Consider the following 22622-nt stretch of genomic DNA (forward strand, 5'->3'; position numbering starts at 1 on the left):
CATTGATGGGTTTTTTAAATATCTCCAGGTGATTTTTTTTAAAAAAAGATTTTATTTATTTATTTGAGAGAGAGAGAGAGAGAAGAGAGAGCACGAGAGGGGAGAGGGTCAGAGGGAGAAGCAGAATCCCCACTGAGCAGGGAGCCTGATGCGGGGCTGGATCCTGGGACTCCAGGATCATGACCTGAGCCAAAGGCAGACGCTTAACTGACTGAGCCACCTAGGTGCCTCTCTCCAGGTGATTTAAGTGAGCATCCAGGATCAAGAACCACTGTCTAAGCTTCATCATATGGACCACCTGCCACTTTTTAGAAATAGACCCCAATGCCCAGAGGTGGAAGTGAGCCAGAGGTAGGTAGTGTTAGGACTCAGATGCTGCCGAATTTTCTACACAGAAGAGGCATTTGGCTGAATGAGGCCCTTGATCTTTTTATTTATTTATCTTTGAGGGTTACATTTTTATTAAACTATTTTTTAACCTGTTGAGGACATTGCAAGATTGAGAAATTTCACATAGAGGTCCAGATTTCAGAATTCACTAGAAATGTCAGAGTATCTGGTGACACTTGGCTGGAGCTGAGCTGTAGCTGATGGCTTGTGGCAGGACTGTCCTCACCGGTTAGACCTATCCCACTGCCTTCCTGGCATTCCCATTGCTGGCTCCCAAGGGTGTTGGAGTTTACAACCACCATATTCCTCCCATGTTGTCCTTCATCACAAAGAGTTGTGTAGTTGCCTTAGTTGCTCTTCTAGATTGCAAACACCTTAAGATTTTCAACCTGGGGGCAACTCTGTTCCCTAAGAAACATATATCAATGTCTGAAGATCTGTTTAGTTGTCACACATAGGGGTGGGGGTGGGTGGGAGGACAGCACTACTAGCTTCTAGTGGGTAGAGGTCAGAAGGGCTGCTAAACATCCTACAAAAAACAGGACAGCCCCCACAACTAAGACTTAACTGGCCCCAAAGTCAGTAGTACTGAGGTTGAGAAACTGAATCTTGCTCACCTCTGAGTCCCCGGCCTGACTGGTGGCACATAGTAGACAGTCAATTAAATGTCAGCTGGAGGCCTGACTAATGTCAGACTGTTGGCTTTTCCCCTGCTCCCGCTGGGCTTCTGCCTGACGAGTTGTTGCTTTGCTCTGTGTGCACCATATGGCCCTGCAATAAATGAGTGAGTCAATAAAAGGCCTGCCATATGTGAAGTAAGTGATCTTATGAATGAAATCCAGAGCAGGGACACAATTATTTCATCTGAAGAAAGAGACTAATTAAACACACAATTGCAGCAAGCACATTTGTTGGGAGAACTGAAGGCATTCTGCTGTAGGAAGATGTATTGCTCATTCCTAAAAAAGGGTAATAGGGAGGAAGTCTTAATCATGCTTTTAATGATCAAAGGTGTCTTTAGAATCAATCCTTTCCTTAACTGGGTGAAGAACGATACTGACCTAGTGGGACTTTTCAGGCTTTATAAATTAATTATAAATTGCTGCAAACGATCTGCCTGGTATCTAGTTCCCATACCTTTGCTGGCAGGGGTAGGAGGAAATTCAGTGAAGGCTCCGAGAGAGCTGATATTAAATAAAAGAAGCTGGGGTGTGCTGAATTATGGCTTCATCTTCATGTCACCCTCTTGGTGTCCAGAGTCCATGCTGGACTTAGCCTGGCTACCACTGTGTCTGGCCTTGCAGCTATGTCTGGAGTGAGGTGGCAAATTTAGGGTTGGCAAATGACCAACCATCTGGGTTTGTCTGGGACTGTCTCAGTTTTCGTACTGAAAACCTTGTGTTCTGGACAATCCCTCCCCAGGATGTGAAAAGTTCTGGATTTCAGTGATGAGTGTAGAAGATTGTGGGAAAAGTACAAAATCCACACTAGGACCCAAAATAACGGGGTTAAAAGGAACAGTGTTTTAGTGTCAAATGGATTTAGAAGAGGTACTCCTTTGCCTTCTATGGTTGCTGTGGCTGTTTTTGCCACTGACTGCTGATGTCGGCAACCATGGGCAGCCTTTTGAAGGTGCCTTTGTTCATCCTTGCTCATCCAAGACTCGTCTTCCCCACATATTCAATAGAGATAAGAGACTTGTAATGAGTGTCAAATGAGACAATGCCATCAACTGCCTACTGAAGAGCTGGGTTCAGAGCAAGTGACCAATAAGTGTTAACTGCTACTACTAAAATAGCTACCGCAATGATTATTGTTATTATTACTATTAGTGTAAACCACTCAGTGGGTATGATCAGGCAGGATGCGACAGCGCAAGTCTTTACCCTGAATGTCTTTCTTGAACCAGCTGTTCTGTCGATGCACAGGGGTGATGGGGACTTCCATTGTATGTGGCAAGGAGACATGGGGTGATTGCCTTGGACCATGCTCTCTGATGGGCCTGAACTCCAGTCACCTGGGCAGGGACTTGGGGGGTGGAGGTGGGAAATAGGGAGGAGACCAGTTGGGGCCCCGAAAGACCCAAGTTTAGAGTGATGATGGACTCACTCTTCCTTCCCCCCAGAGAAGTCCCTTCCATGAGTTGTGATTTTGGTGTCCTATATACTGTGAAGCTATTACCACAATCAAGAAAATGAACATATCCTTCATGCCCACAAGCTTGTCATCTCACATTCCCTAACCTAAGGCCACAAAGATTTTCTGTTTTTACCCAGAAGTTTATTGCTTAACCTTTTACATTTAGGTCTATGATCCATTTTCAGTCAAACTGCAAGGGGTGGATCAAGGGACATGTTTCTGCACCATTTGTTGATAGCATTGCTCTTATATATGTGGCCATTTTCTCAGCTCTGCATTCTGTTCCATTGATCTCTTTGTCTATTTTGGTGCCCTCCCAACACTGTCTGGACTATTGTATGTTTATGATCAGTCTCCAGTGTTGTTCCTCCTTTTCAATGTACCCTCTAATACAATATTAAATAGAAGTGCTGAGTAGGCATCCTTGCCTTATTCCTGAGCTCAGGGAGAAAGGCATTCAATTTTTTGGGTTTTTTAATCAAGGATGATGTTGGCTATAGGGTTTTTGTAGATGCCCTTTCTAAGGTTGAGGAGGTTCCCTCTATTCATAGTTCACTGAGAGTTTTTATGAAGAGTGGATATTGGATTTTGTCAAATGCTTTTTCTGAGTCTGTTGAGATAATCACATGATTTTCCTATTTTTACTTTATTAATTTACTATACATAATAATATATATTATATTGATTGATTTTTGAATGCTAAACCAATCTTGCATTTCTAGGATAAATCCCACTTGGTTACAATGTAGATTATTTTTATATATTGCTGGATTTGATTTGATAAAATTCTGTTTAGAATTTTTGCATCTATGTTCATGAGGGATATTGGTCTCTATTTTTTTGTGATATCTGTCAGTCTTTGCTATTTATTCTGGCCTCAGAGAATGAGTTGGGAAGTGTTCTCTCCTCTTCAGTTTTCTGAAACGCTTGTATAGTATTGGTATTATGCCTTCCTTAAACGTTTAGTAGAATTCACCAGTGAAACCATTTGGGCCAGGAGTTTTCTTTGAGTATAGTTAAAAAAATTGTTTTTTAAAGATTTTATTTTTAAGTAATCTCTATGCCCAACACAGGGCTTGAACTCACAATCCCGAGATCAAGAGTTGCACACTCTAACAACTGAGCCAGTCAGGTGCTCCTCTCTGTGTATAGTTTTTAAACTATAAGTTTCTTTAAAAAATAAAGGGTTATTGAAGTATTTACTACTTCTTGAGTGAGCCTTGGTAGTTTATGTTTTTCAAGGAATTTTTCCATTTTATTTAAGTTGCCAAGTTTATTGGCATAAAGTTGACCATAATATTCTGTTTGTTATCATTTTATTATCTGTAGAATTTATAATGATATTCTCATTCCTAATGTTGGTAATTTGTGTCTGCTCTCTTATTTTTTTCCTGATCAGTCTGGCTTAGATTTATCCATTTCATTCATGTTTTCAAAGAATCAGCTTTGGGTTTTATTGATTTTCTCTTTTTTCTTTCATTGATTTCTGATCTTTCTGATTTCTGATATTTTTACTTACTTTAGGTTTGATTTGTTCTTTACTTTTTTAAGGTGGAAGTTGAGGCCATTGATTTGAGACTTTTCTTCTTTTCTAATACGCTTTTTAGTGCTGTAAATTTTCCCCTACACACTGCTTTCCCTGGCATCTAACAAATGTTTACATGTATATTTCATTTTAATTCACTTCAAAATACTTTCTATTTCCCTTGTGGTACTTTCTTTGACCTATGGATTATTTAGAAATGTGTCATTTAGTCTCTAAACATTTGAAGACTTTCCAGAGATCTGTTATTGATTTTTATTTTATTTTAAAAAAGATTTTAATTATTTATTTTGACAGAGAGAGAGAGAGAGAGCGCGCAAGCAGGGGGAGCGGCAGGCAGAGGGAGAAGCAGGCTTTTTGCTGAGCAAGGAGCCTGATGCAGGACTTGATCCCAGGACCCTGGGATCATGACCTGAGCCCAAGGCAGACGCTTAATGACTAAGCCAGGTGCCCCGCTGTTATTGATTTTTTTTTAAAGGTTTTATTTATTTATTTGAGACACAGAGATATATATATAGGGAGAGAGCATGAGCAGTGGGAGAAGCAGGAGGGAGAGGGAGAAGCGGACTCCCCGCTGAGCCAGGAGCCCAATGTGGGGCTCGATCCCAGGACCCTGGGATCATGACCTGAGCTGAAGGCAGACGCTTAACCATCTGAGCCACCCAGGCGCCCCCTGTTATTGATTTTTAATTAAATTCTGCTATGGATGGAGAAGAGACTTTGTATGACTTGAATTTTTAATGTATTGAAACTTGTTTTATGGACAGAATCTTGGTAAATGTTTTGTGTGCACATGAAAAGAATATGTCTTCTGCTATTATGAGGTCTTCTATAAATATCAATTAGGTCAAGTTGATTGTGTTCAGTTTTTTATATCCTGATTTCTTGCCTACTTGTTCTATCAGTTACTTAAAGAGGGGATTGAAATATCTCACTATATTTTTGGATTTCCCTATTTCTCCTTTTACTTCTTTTTATTCATGTATTTTAAAACTCCATTTTGGGGCACCTGGGTGGCTCAGTCGTTAAGCGTCTGCCTTCAGCTCAGGTCATGATCCCAGGGTCCTGGGATCGAGCCCCGCATCGGGCTCCTGCTTGGCGGGGAGCCTGCTTCTCCCTCTGCCTCTGCCTGCCACTCCCCCTGCTTGTGTGCACTCACTCTTTCTGTCAAATAAATAAAATCTTTAAAAAAAAAAAAAGTCTCCAAGTTTATGATAGTTATGTAGCAACAGAAAACTAATACACAGGGTATAGAGTTCTAGGTTGGAGATTTTTCTCTCTGTACTTTAGAGATGTAATCCCGCTCTCTTCTTGCTTGCATTATTTCTTTTTTTTTTTTAAAGATTTTATTTGTTTATTTGATAGAGAGAGACACAGCGAGAGAGGGAACACAAGCAGGGGGAGTGGGAGAGGGAGAAGCAGGCCTCCCGCGGAGCAGGGAGCCCGATGCGGGGCTCGATCCCAGGACCCTGGGATCATGACCTGAGCCGAAGGCAGACGCTTAGCGACTGAGCCACCCAGGTGCCCCTTGCTTGCATTATTTCTGATAAAAAGTCTGCTGTCACCCTTCTCTTTTTTTCCTCTGTATGTAATGTGTCTTTAAAAAAAATTTCTGGCTACTTTTAAGTTTTTTTTTTTTTTTTAATAGATGATTTTGAGTAACTTGACTACAATGTGTCTTGGGATCATTTCTTCATATGTCTTGTGTTTAGCTGCATTGAGCTTCTTGATCTGTGGGTTTATAATTTTCATTAAATTTGGAAAAGTTTCAGCCATGATTTCTTCAAATATTTTTTCCTGTGATCCTTGCCCTCCTGTCTCTTTTCCTTTGGGGACTCAATTACACATATTTTAGGTTGCTTAAAGTTGTCCCATGGCTCACTGATACTTTGTTTATTTAAATAATTTTTTTCTCTGCATTTTTATTTTGGAGAGATTTTATTGCTGTGTCTTCAAGTTTACAAATCTTTTCTTCTGTGATGTTTAGTTTTCCATTATCCCATTGAGTGTATTTTTAATCTCAGACATTATAGTTTTAATCTTGTGGCTTCAATCTTTTTTTTTTTTTTGGTTTTACATCTTCCATTGCTCTAGTTAACTTTTCAAACATATGAAATACAGTTTAATACGATTTGTTAAAATACAGTTTAATAACATTCTTGTCTGATAGTTCTAGTACCTGTGTCAGTTCTGGGTAAGTTTCAACTGACTAAGTTTTTTCCTCATCATGGCTGTTATTTTTCTGTTTTTTTTTGCTTGCCTGGTAATTTTTCACTGGATTCCAGAATTTGACTTTTACCTTTTTTTAGCTGGATGTTTTTGTTTTCCTATAAATATTATTGAGCTTTGTTCTGGGATGTACTTACATTATTTGGAAACATTTGATCCTTTTGAGTCTTGCCTTTTTTTTTTTTTTTAAAGATTTTATTTATTTATTTGACAGAAAGAGACACAGTAAGAGAGGGCACACAAGCAGGGGGAGTGGGAGAGGGAGAAGCAGGCTTCCCGCGGAGCAGGGAGCCCGATGCGGGGCTCGATCCAGGACCCTGGGATCATGACCTGAGCTGAAGGCAGATGCTTAATGACTAAGCCACCCAGGCTCCCCTTGAGTCTTGCTTTTAAGATCTGTCAGGTTGGACCTGAGCTGTGTTTAGTTTGGGGTTGATTATTGCCCACTACTGAAGCAAGGCTCTTGCTCTGTGAATTATGATGTTTTCCAGTCTGATGGGACAGGAACTTTCTGGTCTTCTGAGTGCTGTGTATTGTTCCCTCTTATCCTTTTGGGTTATTTATTCTCCAGTCTTGAGTAGTGTCCTCACACACTGTGATGTTGAGTACTCTACTGAATGTTCCTAGAGAACCCTTTGCAGGTCTCTAGAGTTTTCTCTCTGTACAGCTCTCTCCTTTGTGATACTTTGTCCTGTGAACACTAGCTACTCTATCTGCCTGGACTCTCAGTTCTGTCTCCTCAACCCGGGGCTTCTCCTGGTTGCTGCCCAGATTCTCCTTCTTAGTGCTGCAATCTGGAAACGCTGCCAAGGCAGCAAGCTTTCCTGACTCTCTGGGACCACTGTCTTTCACCCTAATAATCAGTCTCTTGAAAATTGTTCTTTCAAACATTCTTGTCCAGTTTTTTAGTTGTTTCAGGCAGGAGGGTAAATCTGGTCCTTCTTTTTCCACCTTGACTGGAAGCAGAAGTCCAAACCTATTTTATTGATCAGTTTCTACCTACATTCTATTTAAACGCACTATTGTGATTGCAAGAATTAGAACATTTTGCTATCTTCCTCTTCTTTTATTTAAAAGACTTTATTTTGGGGACACCTGGGTGGCTCAGATGGTTAAGTGTTTGCCTTCGGCTCAGGTCATGATCCCAGGGTCCTGGGATCGAGCCCCACGTCAGGCTCCTGGCTCAGTGGGGAGCCTGCTTCTTCCTTTCCCTCTGCCTCTCCCCCTGTTCATGATTTCTCTCTCTCTCTGTATCTCTGTGTCTCAAATGAATAAATAAAATCTTTAAAAAAAAAAAAAAGATTTTATTTTTAAGTAATCCCCTTACACCCAACATGGGGCTTGAACTTACACCCCTAGATCAAGAGTCACATACTCTACAACTGAGCCAGCCAGGTGCCCCACTATCTTCCTCTTCTTATCTAGTCTGCTTTCCCAACAATGTTTTGGTGACCTCTATGCTTTCCTCTGAATTCTGTGACTTAATAAATTCTGTTTTTACTCACTCACTAATCTTGATTGACTTTTATCCTCTAATGCAATAAATTTCTTTCCTGACCAATACTATCTGACATATACACAATGCATTTCTTCTTCACTTTCATATCCATCAACCAAGCAATGGCAGTCCTGTCCTGCTGCAATTCACTGAATTGTGTCCCTCTAACATCATATATTCAAGCCCTAATCTCTAGTGTGATGGTATTTGGAGGTGGGATCTTTGGAAGGTAATTAGATTTAAATGAGGTCATGAAAGTGGGACCTTTATGATGGGATTAGTGTCCCCCCACCTTTTTTTTAGTAGTACAGAGCCCAGTGCAGTACTTGAACTCACGACCCTGCGATCAAGACCTAAGCTGAGATCAAGAGTTGCATGATTAACCAACTGAGCCACCCGGGTCCCAGGATTAGTGTCCTTATAACAAGAGCTTCCTCTCTCCAGATGCACACACAGCAGAAAGGCTATATGAGGACATACTGAGAAGGTGGCTGTCTACAAGTCTGAAAGAGCTCTCACAAACCAAACCCTGCTGGGCCTTGATCTTGGACCTTCCAGGCTCCAGAACTGTGAGAAAATGAATTTCTGTTATGTAAGCTGTCCAGGCTATGGTGTTTTGTTATGGTCATCCAAGTAGACTAACAGACCTGCCATCTTTATGCAAACATTTGCTCTCTTTCTTCCCGTCTTCTTTCTCAGACTGCCAGCTTGGGATTTTTCTCCCATCCAGGCTATTTTAGAACCTGTAGTCTAGTCTGTTTCTTCCTCTACTTCCCTTCTTAACCCCTGCACTATTCTAGGCTAAGCCTTTCTGGGCTATAACAGCCTTTGTCTTTCTGGCCCTCTACTCTCCACATGATGCCATGGTATTTGTATAAAGCATGGTTCTGGTCATGGCACACCTCTTTTCATACAACTTCAGTGACTCACACTGTCCTCAGAAATGGTGTTCAAAGTTTTTGAGTTCCTTCCTCCAGAATGCTGTTTTTAATCTGCCAATTGGATGGATATAGTTTCTCCTCTGTGCCCCCATAGGGGGTTTCTTTCCCCCGCCAAAGATTTTATTTATTTATTTTATTTGTCAGAGAGAGAGAGAGAGAGAGAACAAGCAGGGAGAGCGTAAGGCAGAGGGAGAAGCAGATCCCCTGCTGAGCAAGGAGCCCGATGCAGGATTCGATCCCAGGACCCTGGGATCATGACCTGAGCCGAAGGCAGATGCTTAACCGACTGAGCCACTCAGGTGTCCCTCATAGGGGGTTTCTTTTCCTCTGCAGTCGTTGCACATATCCCTTTCTTCCTGGTAACTAGCTGTGAACTGCTGTCTCCTTCCTAGCCTGCTAACTCCCTGATAGTACACCAGGATCAGGACACCTCACAGAGCTTTGCACATATTAGGTGCTCACCAAATGCCTGCATCACAATTTCCACGATCTTGATTTCATGGTCTAGATTTTAAAATGACATTAAAAGAAATGTTTAGGGGTGCCTCAGTGACACAGTTGGTTGAACGTCTAATTCTTGGTTTTAGCTCAGGTCATGATCTTGGGGTCCTGGGATTGAGCCCTGTGCCGGCTCCATGCTCAGCGTGGAGTCTGCTTGAGACTCTCTCTCCTTCTCCCTCTGCCCCTCCTGCTCATGCTGTCTCTCTCTCTCTAAAATAAATAAATAAAATCCTTAAAACAACAACAACAACAAAAGAAATGTTTAGAAAAGAGTAGAAAACCACCATAACATCCCTACCCTAACACAACTTATCTTATTTTTGCTCTTTACCTCTCAGACTTTGTGTCTGGATTTTCAGAGCTATATTCACAGTGAACATACAGATCAAAGTTCTTTTTTTTTTTTTAAAGCATACTACTTTGCACATTTCCCCCTGTATATAGCTTTATCATTTTAAGTAACTAATATTTCCATTAAGTAGAAGTGCTATAACTTACTAGATTATATTAAGATTTATTGGATTCAAACCTGTAGAAATGTAACCTGATATCAGGTCCCCCCCCCTTTTTTAAAGATTTTCTTTATTTATTTGACAGAGAGATCAAGAGAGAGAGCACAAGCAGGGGGAGCGACAGGCAGAGGGAGAGGGAGAAGCAGGCTGCCCACTGAGCAGAGAGCCTGATGTGGGCCTCCATACCAGGACCCTGGGATCATGACCTGAGCCAAAGGCAGATGTTTAACCAACTGAGCCACCCAGGTGCCCTCAGGTTTCCCCTTGTTCAGGGGATCTGACTCAGTTTTGGCTCCCACGTGGTCCTCCAATTAATATAGCTTAGCCCGTTCACTGGTTTCCATGAAAAATACAAGCAGACAAAGCACTTTTTGGCCTTGTTTACTAAAGATCTAAGGGCCTAGGCAGGGATCACATTGTACAGTGCAGAGCCTTTACTTGAAAAATCTTCATTAATTATAGCCTCTTCTCTATAGAGAAGCTCCACTCCAACTCCCACTCTGCCCCATCCCATACCCAGTGTCTGGTCTTCTTAGTTTCCCTAGAAGCGCAAATTTCTCATTGTGTTATTCAGAGCAGGTCACTTTGCCCCAGTAACTTCTTTCAGTGAGTAGAACCAAACTCAATAAAATAGAGTCCTCCAGGTATGGGGCTCCCTGTCCTGAGTGGATACAAAGCATAGGGGGTTATAAATAACATCCCTCAAACCACTCTCCACCCCAGGCTATATAAGGGTTGGAAAGAAAAGTGGCAAGCACAGCATGGGGCTTGCTGTGGGCTCCCTGCCTCTCTTTTGGGGTGAAACTTAGTCTGAGTCTCCCTGGGATGCCCTGTCCATGAGTACCAATGGTGCTCAACCCAACCTGAGGTCTGTCAAGGTGGGGTGCTGACTCATCTTTGAAGGTGTTGGCAGGGCTTGGCTTTGGGCATATGGGAAGGGGAAATGTGGATGTGTGGATGCTTTCCTGGCAATGCATAAACTTGGAATAGGATTCATGTTGCCATGACATCGCCAAGGCAAGTGTGTCTCTCACCTCGGGGACGCTGAGGCGCCTGCTTGTCTTAGAGGGGCAGCTGCTGTAGGCTGACTGGACCCCTCTTCTTTATTTCCATCCTCTGGAGAAACCAGTGTTTTCATGGTGCTGGCCTACTTTTCCTGGCCAGTTATTGGGATTCTCTGGGTTGAAGTAACCCCAGATCAGCCTGGCCTCAGCAAGGGGGGTTTATGGCTCACGTTGCTGGGAAGGGTTCTGGGACAGCTCATGGGGTTGCTGAAGGAGCTATACAGCAACCAGGTTTGGGGCTGAAATTTTACTCAAACCAGCTACAACTTGCTTTATCTCAAGTATGTCCCCATTTTATCTCATGCTTGGTAAATTTTCTCCAACTGAAAACAGACCCCTTTCTCCATGTTTCAGGGCGGGTGGCCAATGGTACTCGCCTCTCACCTCTGTTTTCCCAGCACCAGTACTTTCAGCTCCAAATTGATCTCACGGGGTGACTTTTCTGTTCAGCCTTTTCTGTTCCTCCGGACCAATCCCACCCCGGAGTACTGGATACCATGATAGGTCTCAAGTCCCAGATGTAGAGGTAAATAGCAGAAGAGGGGAGATTGGAAGGCTTGTATGTCAGAGAAACAATCCTGTGCCATGGCAACTGGGGCCCACTCCTTTCTGCATCCAGGCAATGGCTGCTCATACTGGTGACTCAGTTTTGTTTTTTTTTTTTAAAGATTTTATTTATTTATTTGACAGAGAGAGACACAGAGAGAGAGGGAACACAAGCGGGGGAGTGGGAGAGGGAGAAGCAGGCTTCCTGCTGAGCAGGGAGCCCGATGCAGGGCTCAATCCCAGGACCCTGGGATCCTGACCTGAACCGAAGGCAGACGCTTAACGACTGAGCCACCCAGGCGCCCTGGTGACTCAGTTTTGAACTGATGTCTCTATAGACTCTGTACCTGATTCCAGATCATTGAATTTCACTTCCCTTGCTTAAGCTCAGGTGTGACTCTAACCATTTTGAATCTCTCTTCTAGAAATTGTATTGAAATGAATGTGATCGTATGATCCATCACACAGTAACACAAACGAACACCTCTCTACTCCCTCGTATAAAGGTATTAAATCTCTAGGTATATACATTTCATACACTGCCTGTGTGTATGATCAAACATGTCTGCTTTGAACTACTTGTGGGAAGAGCAGTCTGGATTAGAAAAACATCTGAACCCTAACTTATATTTTAAATAATTCAAGTTCCTGAGTTACTGATTAGGGTCCTAACTACTGACAAACGATACCACTCTGGGTGGTTTAGGTAGAAATGACTCACTGGGAGATCTAGCTATGCCCACAGAATGGTTGGGACGGCGGAAGAGACAGTCTTGAGTCTGTGTTCCAGGAACGACTTCCAAAACCACAATGTAGAGCTCAGCCACCACGGGAGCTGCTGCCTCTCCACGGTCAGAGAGCTACTGAACAGGGATGCCACCTGTCACAGCTCCTGGCCCAGAACTGTACCATCTCTGCTAGGATCTGTCAGCAGGGATGGTTGCGTTGCACCTCTCTCTCCCCATGTAACTCCTTCCCAAATCAAAGCTTCCTGTAAACACCTTTCCCTCCATGCAACTTAGTTCTTAAGATCTCGTGCAAGTACATGTGACTCTTGGACCTAAATCACACCTGGACCTCTAGCTGCCAGGAAATTTAGGAAAGCCCTTGTGTGAGCTTCCTATGAGTGGACCTCTGGGCAGCACAAGGGGGTTGGAGGTTGGAGGTTGGAACAGACTTTGAATGAGCATCTTTTTTGTTTGGATTCCCCATCATGCCTCATATAGGGAAGGTGCTTGATGAATGTTGGTTCCAACGTGTGTGTGTGCATGTGTGGGTGCGCCCCCATGCTCACTATAGGCTGAATATTTGTGTCCACCCAGAATTCATATGTTAAATCCTAATGCCCAGTGTGATGGTATCTGGACGGGGGGCCTTTGGGAGGTGACATGAGTGTGGACCCACATACATGGCGTAAGTGCCTTATGAAAGAGACCTGGAGGCTGCCTGGCTCCTTCTACCACGAGAGGCCATAGTGAGGGGATGGGCATTTATGAACCACAGAGCAGGCTCTCTCCACACATGGGATCTGCCAGCACCTTGATCTTGGACTTTGCGGTATTCTGTGGTATTTTTGTGATAGCAGCCTGAATGGAGTAAGCCAGTGTGTGAATGATGACAGAAAGTGCTGACCGGGAGTCAGATGAGCCTCCTTCTGAGCAAGTTCCCTTCCCTATCTGGGCAGCACTTTATCTGTCAGGTTACAGGATCTGACTAAAGGGTCTCGAAGGTCCCTTCCTGTTTGAATGGTCCATGATGCTCTGAATTTTTTCGTGATAACAGAGCTCCATTGAAGGAAATCTGTGAAGTCAACAGAAAAAGCTTTGGTTTTTGATTTATTGATGCCCTCCTATTTCCCTAAAAGGATGTGAGGAAATGAGTGAGCTTGAGATATTTTCACATTATATATACACACCCAATGCACGTCTTTACTGTTCCTTTGAAAACATAAGCTCATTAGCACCATAGAAAAGCCAGGGAAATTCCCTTCTGTCACTGCTGCCCCCTATTGCAGAACAGCTCCGGTTTTGGGGATCAGAACATCTTGTGCCTGTAAGCTGGATAAAATATGTAACGAGAATAAGACTTAGGGGCATGGTGTAATACGTGCCTCAAGTGATCTCACAGTAGAAATTTAATTTTGTTTCTAGTTATTTGGGGTTATAGATAGGATTATATCTCTCAGGCAGAGAAAGTCATTAATCAAGAAGGGGGCCTCTTAATCCTCCCGATTTTAATGAGACACTGTAAAATGCCTTCTGATGGCAAATGGCAAGTATCAACTGGGCGTGATTAGCAGGCATCCATGGCAGCTTGGCCGGGGTACTGGGTACCCAGTTATTCACCAGCATAATCCCATCTGACTGTCCTGGGGACAGAAACGGGCAGAGGCTTTATGGTCTCCCTCAAACGACAGGCTGATGAGTGAGGACCTGGACATGGCGTATGGGATAGTCCTTAGGCATCAGCCTTGGAATAGTAGAGTAGTCCCTAAAGAGAGTTTCCAAGGTGTGTATTATATGCCAGGACAGAGCTTCACTGTCAGCATATGGGTACATCCCTCCTTTGTTGAGGTCAGAACTTCAAACCTGCTGGAGTGGTGTGCGAGAACCATCTCCCTCTTCCCTTTCCCCCTCCTTCCATGTGCCAGTAGCTACGCTAGTCCCTGGGGAGACAGCAGTGCATAAGATGCGGTTCCCATCTGCAAGAAGCCCAAAGAAGAAGAGTGACAGATGTCTTGCACTGGTCAGTTATGGGGGCATAATGACAACCTCAAGATCTCAGTTCAAGACTAAGTCCTTATTTAGCTTACACATCTGTGAGTTGGCTGGAAGTTGGTTGATCTAGGCTGAGCACACATGTCCTCCTGATGACGTGAGGAGGAGTTTACCAGGGTAAGCAGAAACAGGTCAGGCTTCTTCTTCTTCTTTTTTTTTTTTAAGATTTTATTTATTTATTTGACAGAGAGAGACACAGCAAGAGAGGGAACACAAGCAGGGGTTGGGGGGGGGGGTGGGAGAGGGAAAAGCAGGCTTCCCGGCCGAGTGGGGAGCCCGATGCGGGACTCGATCCCAGAACCCTGGGATCATGACCTGAGCTGAAGGCAGACACTTAACGACTGAGCCACCCAGGCGCCCAGAGGCCAGGCTTCTTAAGGCCTAGGCTCGGACTCGGCATGCTGTCACTTCTACCTTATTCTATTGATCAAAGCAAGTCACATGACTCAGCTTTGAAAAATCAAAGGATGAGCAAATATGCTTTGCCTTGGTGGGGAAAATTCCAAAATCATATGACAAAGGGTGCTGACACAGGGCGGGGTAAAAAACGGGACAAAAATGAAGTCAATCAGGATGAACCAATTGGAGCGATAAAGCATTGGTATTAGCGCACTTTCTGTTGCAAGTATCAGAAACACTCTGCAAACAAGGCTGAGCTCAGGTAGCTGACAAGCACAGGAGCTGTCTGACTGTGCCTGGCTGGGTCCAGAGGCTCAGATGGTGTTGTCAGGGCTCTGACTTTCCTTCTCTTGGCCTGGCTTTCGGCTGTGTTGGCTTCATCTTGCAGATGGCGTCTTTAATGCAGTTGGGTAAGATGGCTGCAGTGGTTCCGGGCTGTCTCTTCCTCCGGGCTCTCACTGCCACCGGAGGAAGAGAGACACCTCTCCCACCTAGTGAGTCTATACCGAAGTCTCAGAGAAGGCTTTGATTGGCCCACGTTAGGCCGTGTGCTCATCTCTGAGCCAGTCATGCTACCAAGAGAAATAGAGCATTCTGATTGGCTACTCTGTGTCACCTGTCCAGCTCTGCGTTAAAGGGACTGAAGGACCTGTGATAGGTAAGCCAGGTGCAAATAAAGTGGGGAAAGGTAATTTTTTCAAAAGAATAGCAGGGTGTTTTTACCAGATGGCAGAGGAAGGGGTGCTGGGCACAAGTGAGCATCAGATGTCACTTTGGTACAGGGTCCAGTGGACGCAAAAAGGAAGGAATGAAAAAACACTACTATTATTGATGGCAGACCCATCCCATTGCCATTAGTGGGGTAAAGAACAGCATAAGGGCCAGTGATGTGTTTGGGGCAATAGGTCATCACCAGGAAAGAGCACTGGTCTGGCAGGCAAAAGACAGGGGTTTATGACCCAGCTCTACCACCCGGTTAGGGTTAACAATGCACTGTGCCAGCCAGGTAGGTCACTAGGTGATCTATAAGGTCCCTTCCTGCTCCTGTGCTTTGTGACCTGTCATTGACCTTGATCATAGGATGAGCTGGAACATCTCAAGGGTGACTTTCTCACCTGAGTCACGTGGATAGCGATCAGGCATGGGGCTGCCGAGGTGGAAGATGGTACCTTTTAGAGCCCAGCGTTAGTGCCCATTCTGATGCAGCTTTTCCATTTTTAGAGTAGGCAGTGGGCTTTGGTGGGGGACCGTGGGATACAAATGCTTTAGCTCTACGTTTGTTGGGTTTTATTGGTTTTGTTTTTGTTTTAAAGTAGGCTCCACACCCAGCATGGTGCCCAATGCAGGGCTTGAACTCACGACCTTGTAGTCAAGACCTGAGCTGAGATCGAGAGTCGGACTCTTCACCGACTGAGCCACCCAGGCGCCCCCCTTTAGCTCTCAGTTTTATTGAGTACCACGATCGGTGTGTCTGGCACGGGGCCTGCAAGTTCACAAGCCAAACGTGGCATGTGCTTTCAGAAAGAAGTCCAGAGTTTCAGGCTTGGCTGGTCACTTTGCCTCTTTGAGTCTCAGTCTCCTCATCTGTAAAACGGGGCTGATATCCACCCTGCTTACATCACAGGAGGGTTATTAGGGTCAATTTATAGAAAAGCAAATGTGTGGCAGTATTTTGTAAAGACATCATACACCTGCGAGGGATTATATTAAGATAGGATAATTATCTAATTGAGAGCAGTGATTCCATCTGTTGCTTAGTGACACTCTCAGGATTGCCAGAAAGCATCCACCAAATGACTGACATGGGGAGACCGGGGTACAGAGAAGCAGTGTGACATAGGCAGGCCACATGGCAGGTCCCAGAATGGACTCATGATCTCAGATCTGTGATCCTTACCTGGAGCCCCTTTAGTGGAGAACCTTTGGTCTAATGGTGATATTAGGCCCCTGAGTGACATTAGAAGGCATTCCTGGCATCTCTTGGGCAGAGCCCACCTCAGCCCCTCTGTGAGGAGTGTGTGATGAGGGAGGAGGGGCCATGATACGATGATGATTCTCCCTAGGACTTCTATGGCCTCAGCCTCCTCCCTACCTCTTACCTCTTGCATGGTATTTCCTTTTCTCCTTCTGCCTTTTGTTAAAATCCTGAAGGTCTTGCCCTTTAAATAGCAGCTCTGCCCCACAGGAGGGCAAGACACAACCGTGGCTGCCTCCTCAGAGCACATTGGCCAGACTAAGTTTACTAGGGCCACTCACATCCTTGAGCTCTATCCCTGGCTAGGAGTAGAGCAGAAGCTGCTGCCTGCAGCATGGGGTCCTGGGGTGGAAGGACTGGGGGGTAGGACAAGGACGCTGGCCCCTCTTGGGTCAGGCTAGAAGAAGAAGTCATGGGACGCAGAACCTGCCTTTCACTTGCTTCCATGAGGGACTTGGAAGGGTTTCCACCTGCTTCCGTGAGGGACTTGGAGGAGTTACGGTAAAAACACATATGTGGGTAGACACGGGCATGTAAATTAAAGAACAAAAAGACTATATGGATAAGGAGAGATAGTAGCAGAAACAGAAATTAAGTGATTGCTTGTGATTGAGGTCTAAATTTGGCCCTGAACTTCCTGGCAGACGGGACAAACACAGAAATACAACGGGTTTCCGAGTCTCATAATGGAAAGAAATGAAGCGTTTAGAGAAGGCATCTTTTCCCCTCTGGCACAAAGATCGAGGAGGATTTTTATCACCTGGGTCCTTATATCAAGGATATTGAGTAACAGAAATGCAGCACATATGTACCCTTTATCTTGAGCTCATTAGCAGATACCTCATGAGCTGACACATTGGTGGGCTTTGTTGTTTTTGTTTGTAGCTGTTTTTGTTTGTAGCTGTTTCCTCATAGACGGTAGGCTCTTTGTAGACAGCAGTCTGGTTTGTCTTGTTGATTGCTGGGTCTCTGAATGGGACATAGGTCTCCAAGTGTGTCATTAGGATTTAATAAGTAGTATTTTAGGGGAAAACCAAGTATTTTGTGAGTAATTAGAGGGACGTTCAAGCCAGACCTGTGTTGTCAGTGCAAGGGGGAAGATGGCTTCCTGGATAAAGCTGCATCTTAGTGGAGACCTGAAGGACTAGTTGGGATTAGGTGAAAGGGCAAGGGCGGGGGGGAATTGGTCAAAAAGAGAGAATGGCAAATGTGAAGACCTGAGAGAGAATGCCACCTGGTAAAAGAGGTCCGTCGTGGGCTCCACATAGAGACAACATGGAGAGTGGGGAAGGAGAAGGTTGGAGAGATAAGCAGCAGATAGGAGGTGGGCTCTTCCCTTCAGGCCATGGGGAGCCCCTGAAGGGTGGGACATGATCCGTTGGCCACGTGTCCCTCCAGATGTCCGACTCTGCCCTCTCGAGGCTCAGAATGAGAGGATCAGGATGGCAGGCGCCCCAGGGCTGAGACCTTTGGTGAGAGCCTTTTGCACATTGGGGCCCGACTGCCAGCTCCACGAGGTCAGGCACGGTGGCTGTTGTGTCCCCCACACGTTGTAGTTGGACAGAAAGCCCGGTGGCACTCCAGTCCCCCGCCCGAGGCCTGATCCAACTGAGAGCGTTCAGCAGAGTCAGCAGATGGAAGCCCAAATATTCTCTTTATTCCTGTGTGAAGGTGTGTTTGCAAATATGGCTTGGGCTGATTTCCCAGAGACAGGCAGCCCTGGTGTCGATGAGCGGGGGCAGGCCTCTTAGAAACCGTCACATGGAGGGGCCTGAGCAGACAACTAGGGAAGGGGCTGGGCTGTGCACGGCCTGTTTCTCCAAACTCACAAATCAGGTCAATCTTGTCTTCCCTGGGGGAAGAGTGAGGAGGCGCAGGAGAGTTTGCTCATGGAGCGCCTTCCACAGGGAAGGAAACATCACAAGTAGGAAAAGCGCTGTCTGAACACCCAGCATGGGCCCTGACACGTAGTAGGCACGCAGTAAATTCTTACTAAAACTGGATGGGTAGCTTGTATGCATCGCAGGTTGAAAACAGTCTTGTTCTTTACCGACCTGATTATCAGAAGGCGGTCTTGCCCTCTGGGTTGACAACTACCAGCACCAGCCGACCAATGCTCATTGTCCATTCTTTCCCTGAGGAAGGCCGTCCGCTCTGGATGCTCTTTGCTCCTGGTCCTTAGGCCCCCTGGGCTCCCCTGTCCAGCCCGCCTCCTTGGAGTTGGTGGACTCCGGTACCTGCCTTGCCATCCCTCTGCCCACCAGCTGGCCTGGTGTGACCCATGGCCCACCTGCCATGCCATCTCATAGGGGTGCGAGTGTGTGTGTGTGTGCGTGTGCCTACGTGTGCACGCGTGTGTGCGTGTGTGTGAGTGCTGACGGCCACCAGCTGTCCAGGCTGGCCCTAGGGATCCGCGTGGGCCTGATAGCAAGGAGACTCAGGCCAGCTCAAGTTTGGGGGGGCTGGAAAAGTTCCCATGGCCTGCGGATTTGCAGAAGGAGGGAGTGGACGCATCAATATTCCTGTCCTTGAATTAATCCCTGAATTGAAATCCCTAAACCAAATCCAAAGTTTTCCTTTCCAGTCTCTCCAAAGCAGGAAGTTGAGAAGAGGGAAGAGAGAGGAAAACCCACAAATCAACAAATGAGGACTAAGGCTTGGGGGGTGTGTGTGAAAGCTCTTGTGGCTCAGGGACTTGGGGGCAGGGGGACCAGCTCGGGGAAGGGTCGGAGTCAGTGGCCCGCGGCTGGGAGCTGAGCAGCCCTGGGCCCTCGCTGGGCTCGGGCTGTCACAGCAGGAGTTGCCTGCCCCGCGTTGGGGAGGGATGGGGTGGCTCCAGTGAGATGGGTTCCGATGCCGCCTTCCCTGCTGATCGGTCAGAGGGGCTGGGGATGGGGGGACTTCTCCCCACTTCACTTCTCTCCCCACAGGATTGTAGAATGTGGTCTGTTTCCGGTTGCTGCTACAGTGAATTATCCCAACCTAGCGGCTTAGAGCGAATTTATTCTCATGCTGTCCTGGAGGCTGGGAGTCCCAATATCAAGGTGTGGGCAGGGCCGCATTCCTTCCAGAGGTTCTAGGGGAGACTTTGCCTCCTTAACCTTTTCCAGCTTCTAGGGGCCGCTTGTGTTCCTAGGCTTGCCGCCCCTTCCTGCATCACACAGCCTTCTCTTTAATCGCTCTCCTGCCTCCTCCTTTTTTTTTTTTTTTTTAAGATTTTATTTATTTGACAGAGAGCGAGTACAAGCAGGAAAGTGGCAGGGAGAGGCAGAAGCAGGCCTCTTGCTGAGCAAGGAGCTCGATGTGGGGCTCGATCCCAGGACCCTGGGACCATGACCCAAGCTGAAGGCACTGCTTAACCAACTGAGCCACCCAGGCGTCCCTCCTGCCTCCTTAAGAGGATCCTTGGGAGTACCTCAGGCCCATCTGGGCAAATTTCCCCATCTTAGGATCCTTTTTTTTTTTTTTTTTTAAAGATTTTATTTATTTATTTGAAAGAGAGAGAGAGCACGAGCAGGGGAAGAGGGAGAAGCAGGCTCCCCGCCGAGCAAGGAGCCCGATGCGGGGCTTGATCCCAGGACCCTGGGATCATGACCTGAGCCGAAGGCAGATGCTTAACCGACTGAGCCACCCAGGCGCCCCCCATTTTAGGATCCTTAATCACATCTGCAAAGTTCCTTTTGCCGAGTAAGGCAACAGTCATAGGTTCTGGGGTGGAGGACACGGACATCTTTGGGGGGCCCTTATTTGGCCTACCACTGTGGCTTTCTGGCTCAGTGTTTTCCAAACGACTGATCCATGGGTCCCAGCACTCTGAGGTGGCTTTCAGGGTGAGGCAGGAGGGGCCAGCTCTGATGCCCAGCCACCTTCAATCATGAGAAGCTGTATTTTTCCCTCTGGTATCTATCTGGCTTTGGGCTGATCTTGTTAGAATGAGGCCCAGAGAAGGAAGGTGATTCACCCGACAATGAACAGTTAAAAAATGACAGACTCAGTGCTAAACTCTGGTCCCCTGAGTCCGAGGCAAGTGCTCTTTCTACCGGTCCCTCAGGGATGAAACAACCACCAGAGGAAGAAGGGATGCACGTGTGTGTCCTCATTTATTGGCACGATGATCCTGAGTGAAAAGCAGAGGGGCATTGTTTTTTTGTGGTGGTCTTTTGCTTTGTTTTGTTTTGCCTCCATTTATAGTGAGAAAGGCCCTGTCTGGTGACAGCGGGTGGAGTTCCTGGAATGTCACCAGGAAGATTCCTGAACCTGGCTGAGGCCTTCAGACAGGCCCGCATTCCCATCCTCGGCCCTCTCCCGTGATGCCCCCCTGCCCCCCAATCCCAGCTCTGGCTAGTTGAAATTGGTGGCGAGTCCAACCCCCAGCCGCATTCCCACTCTGGGGCTTCTGGACCACAGATTGTCGTGAAATTAACTGTGAAGATTTTCGGCATGCGCAGGGAGGCAGGGATGCCGGGGACACAGCGGGACTCGGGAGCCAGCATTGGATCCTCTGGCCCCCCTCTCAGAGCTGCTGCCCCGAGCGCCTGGAGATGCAATAATCCCGTCGGAGGAGCGCTGCCTCCCCCAGCCTGGGCCAGGCCCAGACACACGGGCCAAGCGACCAGCAGCCAGACGGATTTGCGAAATGGAACAATTAAATCTAAAGCGAGCTGTCTGAACTGATTTTTCCCCTTCATCCTCAGCCAGTTCTGCAAACCCTTTCCCGGCATTGTCTTCATTAGCAGCCAGGACAGCAGGGACAGGACTCAAATGGCTGGCTCCAAATTGTGTCCTCTGTGCCCTGACACTCAGGCTTCTGTTACACTCACCATCTGCCTGCCCGGTTTAGCTGTCCCTGTCCCGGCTCCCCTAACGTGAAAGCCCTGGGGCATGCCCTGTGATTTCGGGGGCTGGGCACCTATGCGGATGACGCCCCCTGCAGTTAGCAGGCCGGGCCCCCTTTCTGGGCTCCCCTCAGGCCAGAGAGGAGGGGATCATTCATGGGGTTGGTGCTTGTGTTCTGACTCCTTTCTGTCTGGGGCTCAGTGGTGATGAGGTGGAAGAAGGAAGGGCTTTTCTCTCCACCGGATGAATAAGTCCCGTTTCACTGCGTACTTTCCATCTGACCTGATAAAGGGACACAGGGTTGGTGTCCCTCTCATCAAGGGGATTGCATTTCTCTGGGTTGAAAGCCCAGGGGCAGAAAGAACAGGGAAGAGAGAGGAGTCTGCCAGAGGCTCTGGGCAACATTCTGATGTAGCTTCTTAGATCCCATGTCAGTACTTAAGATGGGGAAACTGAGGCTCAGAGAGGAAAGAGCTGGGCTCCCAAGCACATGTAGAGGGAGATGGATCAAACCTAGCTTCTTTGTTGTTCCATGAGACCCTGGGCGCAGAGCTCTTGGGCCCAGCACAGTTCCTGCCACCGCTGTTTGTTGGTTGACTGAATTAATGGGAGTAACAATGATGTATCGAAGAAGAAATGGCAACTAGACCCTCAGCCAGGGTCGTGTTGTTTTCATCTCTACATTCCCAGAGCCCAGAACAGCCTGGTATGCAGTAGATATTCAGTAAGAATGCAGTAAATGCAGGGTTCCTGGGTGGCTCAGTCACTTAAACATCTGCCTTTGGCTCAGGTCATGATCCCAGGGTCCTGGCATCGAGCCCCACATCGGGCTCCCTGCTCGGCGGAGAGTCTGCTTCTCCCTCTGCCTCTGCCCCTCCCCCTTGCTCATGCTCTCACTGGCTCTCTCCTTTTCTCTCAAATGAATAAATAAAAAAATCTTTTAAAAAGCCATTAAAGACAATGTAATTGGGAGCAAGATGGCAGGGTCTTGAAACAAAGAGGCCATCCCTCCCCCATCTAGTACTTGTTTGGGGAAAGTAAAGGGAGCTGTTCTCCCTGGGAATTTTAGCTACCTGTGGGGAGTTCCAGAGTGAGACACGTTCTTCAGCATTGGGGTGGTTGTCAGCGAAGTTGGGCTCTGGTTCCCATGATGTGTTGATGGCCAAGTCCCTTCTCCTCTCTGGGCCTAGGTCTCCCCTTTCGTGAAAGGAGGTGGTCGGGCCGAGTGGCCCCCTGGCCCCGCCCAGCTCCGTCTTCAGAAAGCCTAGGGGA

This window comes from Halichoerus grypus, chromosome 7 (genome assembly GCF_964656455.1).
Source record: "Halichoerus grypus chromosome 7, mHalGry1.hap1.1, whole genome shotgun sequence".
NCBI classification, from domain to species: Eukaryota; Metazoa; Chordata; class Mammalia; order Carnivora; family Phocidae; genus Halichoerus; species Halichoerus grypus.